Consider the following 7673-nt stretch of genomic DNA (forward strand, 5'->3'; position numbering starts at 1 on the left):
ACCTTCCACCCTGCCAGCTCATCTTTTGTTAGTGAAGCCATCAGCCAAAAGTAGGCGTACATGAAATATAATGAACGCCCACTGTATTGTAATGAAGTCCTAAACTAAGATGACTCATGCTACTTGTATTGCACACTACAGCACACCAGGTCAAACATCCAGAGTAAATCATTAACCTTAAAATGTAATGAAGCATTTGCAACTACTGAGTGTAAGAATACAGGCTGCATCCTCTTTGTTAATTGAGTGTGCCTTTTTTAGACATGGTCTTGATTTGCTCCAGAGAAAATCTCTTCTTCACACAGAGTGAGACCCACTAATGGTTGTCTCAACATATTTTATTCCAGTTATATAAGCAACCCTTCAGATCTGATTCTTACTAAAATCTAAAACTCAGGATGGTGAATAAAAGTTACTTTTTGTTAGGGTTAATGGCAAAACTTCTGAGACAGCTCCTGTTCTGTAAAGCTTGTAAAGATGTAAGAAGAGTATGCACTATCCAGTGAGTGAGAAGGGGCAAAAAGGCCTTTTCTCAGTCATGGTCTAGGTTCCACTCCCTGACAAAGCTAACAAATCAACACTGATCATCTCAGGATTACACCAGGCTCTGCTGTCTACCACCACAGAGGATAAAAAGCCTCCAAGTTCACTTGGGATCTCATTTTATTAACCACACTGCTGCACAGAAACTACACCAGTGGGCTCCATTATAAAGTCTAAAGACAGATAGCCAGACAGACTCAGCAATTCAGACTTTGTTGGGGTTTCTTTTTAATCCTGAGCTTGTTTTAAAGAATAACTTCTTTTTTTGTGAACTTCCCAGAAAAGAAAACAAAACAAAACAAAAAAAAAAAAAAAAAAAACCACCAACCAAAAAAACCCCAAGTCTTTCAAGAGGACCTGAAAACCTGATGAGCTTCAAATACAAGAAATAACAAGCTTTTGAATGGAAACCATGGAGAGCCACTTTGAAAATTCAAGGAGTGAAACACTGAGCCAGCACATGAAAAAGGAATTAAATTTTGCTCATGAAAAAGGAATTAAATGAAAGCGTCTTCTTCAAGAAAAGAACACAGAAGTCCTGGGGTTATTAAGTCACAGTAGCAACAAAATACGCAATTCTGTGGTAGACTCTCTCACTTGGAATCTCAAAATATTTTCAGCTGCTTTATTAACTTTTATAATTTCCTTATCCAAATGAGAAGATTAATGAATTCCCACAAAACATCAGAAGTCTTTGGAAGAGCTAAACACAAGCAGAGAATCCTTGCTTGACTCTTATTTAGTTACTTCTAAAGAAATGTTTCACTGTGATACTACCACTCATTCAAGAACACTTTGCTGTTTTGTTTGGAGTTTTTTTTGTTTGGTCTTGTTTTGTTAACTACCAGTGCTCCCAAAGAGCAAGCAAACAAATAAGAAACAAGAAGGGCCACAACAAAACTTCTTCAAAGTAATCCTTTCCTAACACATAAAGCACTTCAAATTGAGGTGGTTGTAAAGGACCTAACCCACACAACTTTAATTACGTAGTTCACCTCCACTGACAGAACTGCAGCAACCTGAAGCCTGGTCTCCTGTGAAGGGTTATGTTTTCTGACCCCCTCAGAGGAAAAGAACAAATATAAGAAGTTTTATGAGGTCAATTAAGGATTTTGAAGTAGTATCATCAAAACTGTACTCAGTCATGCAAGTGCAACAAAACAAGGAGTAGAAATGTACTATTGCTAGGGAATATCATGAGCAAAATATAAATAGTCTGCATTTTTATACTATTGCTGTAATGTTAGAAAAGGCTAATGAGCTTGAGCTTTTATGACAGTCTGCCAAAAAGGTCCAAAAGGATTTTATAAAAATATGAACATTGATTTAAACGTACAAAAAATAAAAATCAAGCCACTTATAATAGGGATTATTTTTCTTAAGTTAAGAAAATTAATTCCCCAATAACATGGGGGAGGAAGGAAATTATGGCCAAACTCCATTTGGAAAAAAAATTTGCAGGAGCTAAACAATTAAAAACCTCTTACAGGAAGTGAGTAGGGGTCTGAAATTAAAAGACTCATGAAACATTGCATTCTTGTTATGCATTTTGCATGTCTTATTTTAGTTACTTAAAATCTCAGGCACTTCAGTTTTGAAAAACAAAAGGTACACTGAAGTTAGATCTATTTGAGCCTATGTGTTCAGTGCTACAATTGCATCTGGATTTAAATATCCTTTTTTATGTTCTCTCAAAGATTAATACTTGCCTGTCTGCCATGCTTACACTTCCAATCATTGATTCAGGTTGGCAAAAACAGTAATAGAACACTGTGGGATAAGGAAGAAGAAATCAGTCTGTATAAAATATCCTTACCATTTTGATGACAAATTAGAGACCATGAGTGGAAAAGGAAATGTGATACAGGCAGAAGGAATAAGAAAGGCAGAAGAGAAAGTATGTCAGTCTTGACTTACAACAATGACATCAACCTAAGAAATGAGATTTGACAAAGTTAATATGTAGAAAGAGCAATTAGCACAACAGGGTGGCACATTATTGCACCCTCCACAGGCTTGAGACATGAAAGGCTCTGAATGGTGCAAAAGACACTTAGAAGAGAGCAAAAGAGTAAATGTAGATTATATCCTAACAAGTACATGGAATTTAGCTGCCTCTGATTTGACATGTTCTCTCAGATAACTTCCATGGAAATTAGATAAGTAATTATGATATGCATGAAAAGAAGCAAAGGCTACAGCATCTAGAAAAACAGCAAGCAAAATTCACATTCTGAGACCCACAACTTCTGTAAGGCAGGAAGTTGGGGGCTTTTTGCTTGAAATAATGCCTTTTCATAAGACTAAAACTTTCACTAAAAAGTCCTGCTGCATTTAAAACGTCCCATATTGTTATCTTTCATACCTTAAAGATTCTGAAATACTTATACTTTATCAAAAAACAATCATAAAGAAAAATGTTTCAAACACTGTGAAAGAAGTTTGATAAGTCTGTGAGCATTTGTGGTAAGAAGCAAAATGATAATAGGATTGTTTGAAAACTCTGTGAAATGGAAGCAAGCTAGTTATTTTCAGTGAAGGTCTTTCCTTATTTTGGCCTAATTTAATGTCCAAAACTTCCTCGATACAGGGGGGGCCTTGGCACAGAGCACACTGCTTCTATCAAAATGTGACTACTTTCCATATACTGAATATCTATTTCTGGAAAATAGGAAATCACTAAACTGAAGCAGTTTCATTGCCTTTAAAGATGTTGCAGAAAATAAAAATAGTATGACAATTTTGTCAGCATTAAAGATGCTTGGATAAACCAAGTGCAATCAAAGACTGATAGCATGTACATAATGCCTCACACTTAAAAATAGCCTTTTACACCTCATTAATCTCAATGTTTAAGCAGATGATGGAGGTTTAGGAGTAAACGAGTGCCAGCTTTCAAGTGGATATGTTCTAAATAATTTATAGTTCAAATACATGTCAATGCTGCTACACAGACATGAAAGTTGCAAAAATCATACAGCTGAAGTGAATATAGCTAGAGATTACAAGGAGATAGCAACAGCTATAGGGCAAGGATCATCTTCTGTCTGTACTCTGAAATGCCTGCCAGGCTTTTAGGTGGTGTGAAAACAGAGTATAAAGTAACATTTTCATGAGGCGTGTGTAGCATAAAGGTCAATCAATCACATTTTTCAAACTATGTCTCTTTGTTACAACATAAATGTTGCTATTTTACAAGAGTATTTAAAAACAGATGTTATTTTAAAAGGCCAGTGTTGTATTCTCATTAAATCAATAAAAAGCCAGGAAATCCCTGGAATTAGAAAACCTATACAGCTGTCCTCCTTACCTCTTATCCGTGTGACATAGAAATGCAGATTGTGACTGCATTGTGCAGATCTTAGCAGTGAATGCAGCTTTACAAGGTGCTTAGATTGAGTCTATTTCTTCTCACTTAAAGTTACATTATGCTAGACTTAAGGCATGCTTTATTTACATGCATTCAATCTCTAGTGGGAGTTTATATACTGTGCACTGGATAATTCTCTAAGTGAACAACAGTCCAGCATCAAGAAGAGTTTCATGCAGAATACAAATAGAAAGCATTAGACAACTACCTCCCAGGGACAGCGAGTTCCCTGGGCTTACGTTGGGGATGAGGATTGGTCGATCTGTTCACCCTCCGGGGCTGTCTGGAATTATAGATCAGGGACCTTATTGTCATACCCCAGCTGCTGCACAAAGCCACTAGAAGAAAGGAGATTTACGAGTATTTCAGCAGCACTGAACAAGGGATACAGCAGCTATACAACTGGGAGTACAGTGGCTCTAAATCTGTAGGCATTATGCAAAAAGAAAATGCAGAGTTCGGCATCAAGGGAGCTCTCCCAGAGCAATAGGACATCTTTGTAAATTCTCTAAAGAATAAATTTAACAGTTATTAAAGAACAACACCCTGTTATTGCAGTCACTGAACTTTACAGCACAAGGAAAGATGCAAGGGATTTTCAGAAAGACATCTGTCATTTAACAGTGACAGTGACCTCAGCACAGACAAGGAATTCAAATCCCCAGTGATGGAAACAAATTAACCCCTTGGTACACAGTGGGTTGAGAACTCCAGCATTAGGACTGCTGTGCACTCTAACAATAGTAACAGGCTACACTAAGTTTTACCTTCAAGCCAAGCAATAGATGGAATGAGGGTTATTCTTTAAAATTATAATTGCTCTACACAAAATGTTATGACATTATTTAACATATGCTACTGACAGTCATAGAACCATAAAATCATTTAGGTTGAAAAAGACCTTTCAGATCATTGTGTTCAACCACTAGCCTAACACTGCCAAGTGCACCAGTAAACCATGACCCTAAGTGCCACATCTGTATGTCTTTTTAAATACCTCCAGGGATGGTGACTCAGCCACCTCCCTGGGCAGCCTTTTCCAAAGGCTGATAAACCCTTCAGTGACAAAATTTTCCTTAATATCCAAACTAAACTTTCCCTGATGCAATTTGAGGCCCTTTCCTCTTGCTTGTCCTACTGCTTGTGACCTGGAAGAAGAGACTGCCCCCCGCTCATTACAACCCCCATTCAGGAAGTTGTTGACACAGCTCCCCTCAAGCCTCCTTTACCCCAAACATCCCCAGTTCCCTTCTGCAGCTCATAGGACTTGTGCTCCAGACCCTTCACCAGCTCTGTTGCCCTTCTCTGGACATGCTGCAGCACCTCAATGTCCTTGTTGTAGTGAGGGGCCCAGAACTGGACACAGTATTCAAGGTGCACCTTCACCAATCGTAAGTACAGTACAACAACTGCCCTGCTCCTGCTGGCCACATTGCTGACACAGCCAGGGTGCCACATTGGCCTTCTTGGCCACCTGGGCACCCACTGGCTCTTGTTCAGCCACTGTCAACCATCACCCCCCACTCCTTTTGCTGTGGGCATCTTCCACCCACCTTCCCCAAACCTATAGCAGGGCATGAGGTCATTGTGATCCAAGGGCAGGGTCTGGCATTTTGTGTTGTTGAACCTCATGCCATCGGCCTCAGCACACCAGCCTGTCGAGATTCCTCTGTAGAGCCTTCCTACCCTCCAGGAGAAACACCCCTGCTCAGTTTGGGCAGAAAACCTGCAAAATGAGGGTAAACTCAATCCCCTCATCCAGATCGCTGATGATATTAAATGGAACTGGTCCCAATATGTCCTGGCCTCCAATACTGGGGAACACCATTTGTGACCAAATACCGACCAGCTTAAACTCCATTCACCACCAATTTCTGGGTCCAGCCCTCCAGCCAGTTTTTACCCAGCAAGGAGTAAACCTGGCTAAGTCATGAACAGCCACTTTTTCTCAAGGAAAATGTGGGAGACAGCATCAAAGGTCTTACTCAAGTTTAGACAAGTAACATCCAGTCTTTCCCTCATTCACTAAGCAGGTTATATGACACCATCCTGGTCAAGCAGGACCTGTTTCCTAAACCCCTGCTGGCTGGTGCAGATCCCCTGGTTGTCCTCGATGTGCTGTGTGATTGCACTCAAGATCTGCCCCATGACCCTCCCCAGCACTGAGGTCAGGCCTGTAGGTCCTCAGATCCTCCTTTTGCCTCTTCTTGTAGATGGCAAATGTGACACTTAACTTCCAACCATCTGGGACCTCCCTGTTAAGCAGGGCTGCTGATCAGCAATGGGAAGTAGTGATAAGCACTTCTGCCACCTCCCTCAGTAGCCTTTGGTAGCTCTTGCTCATCCTTTACTTACCATTTACCCTTGGATTATGGGGGCTTCATCCTGCTGCCTGTCCCTGTCTTCCAGCTCAGGAGGCTGGCTACCCAGACAATAACTGCGTTTACTATTAGATGGAGTGAAGAAGGCATTAAGTACCTCAGCCTTTTCCTCACCATTTGTCATTGTTTCCTCCTACATTCAACAGAATATGGAGAATCTCCTTATCCCCCCTTTTTGCTAATGTATTGATAGAAGCATTTGTATAGAAATCTTGATACTTCAAAAGGTGCAAATTTCAATTGCAGAAATAAACCCTTCACTGAAAGACATTTATAATTTAGTGTTCAGGGACTGCACACAAAAGTAGGAAGGCACCATCCTTTGTGTATACCCATTTCACACAGCACTTGTGTTTTACTAAGAGGGTGTGCAGTCAGATTCAGAACTGGGATACCACAGAGATCCTGCAAATCCTCTCTCTTAGGAAATGCTACAACACTGGCTTGCAACCTGGCCTGACTCCAAATGCTATACATAGTTTGTTAGAAAGTCAGGGAGAAATAAAAAATCTGACCAGAAATACAAAATCCACACACTCAGATGTCTGCAGGGCAAGGAGGACAGGCTATAGACATTAGTCCATCCCAATGACTGTAGTATCCCATGATACATATGGAGAGCAGGCCCAGGTAAGAAGCTCTAAGGAGAAGGACATTCAGCACTGCTTGACCCCAACTCTGACGGTAAGGCAGCTGTTAATTGTCTACTTCCACATGTGTAGTAGCTAATTAGCTTAGTTGTGTTCTAAGACATTCAAACAGGCTCTAAAATGTTTCAGTGTGAAAAGAGCAAGATTGATTTACAGGTACATTTGAAGGAACTTTAATGACTGATGGTTAATGACTGAGGGTTAAAGCAACCTTACTGGTAACGAAAGAAAACAAAAGGATATGGACAACCACGCTATTGGCTGGTGAGGAAGGACATTTATCTTATGACCTATCTGAAGTGAGAAGATTGAAAAGGACTATACAATAAAGAAGATATTTAAATAGGCCACATTAACACTTGTGGACCTAAGCCCATACAGCTGTTCTGCTCTTCAAAATCTTTTGACAAATATTCACTTACACACCCAGTAGGTTGTGCTCATTCACAGTACATGCGTTGCTCCTGCCACCATGTTACCCATCCTTAGCTTTTCTGATGACCCACAAAAACTCTCAACATTGCTGACTTACCTTCACAGCTTTGGGTATATAAAGAACTCTACAAAAACAGCAACAGTTTGGAACACATGTCCTAGAGTCCACCAGGAAGATGTCCAGGGTAATCAGGAATGAAGATGGTAAGTCTCCATAAAAAGAACAGGCATGTTTGCTGCAAATACCCAAATCCTTCACCTGCAGGGAACCAGAAAGGCAAGCAGGTTACTTAT

This window comes from Passer domesticus, chromosome 7, assembly GCF_036417665.1.
Source record: "Passer domesticus isolate bPasDom1 chromosome 7, bPasDom1.hap1, whole genome shotgun sequence".
Taxonomy (NCBI): domain Eukaryota; kingdom Metazoa; phylum Chordata; class Aves; order Passeriformes; family Passeridae; genus Passer; species Passer domesticus.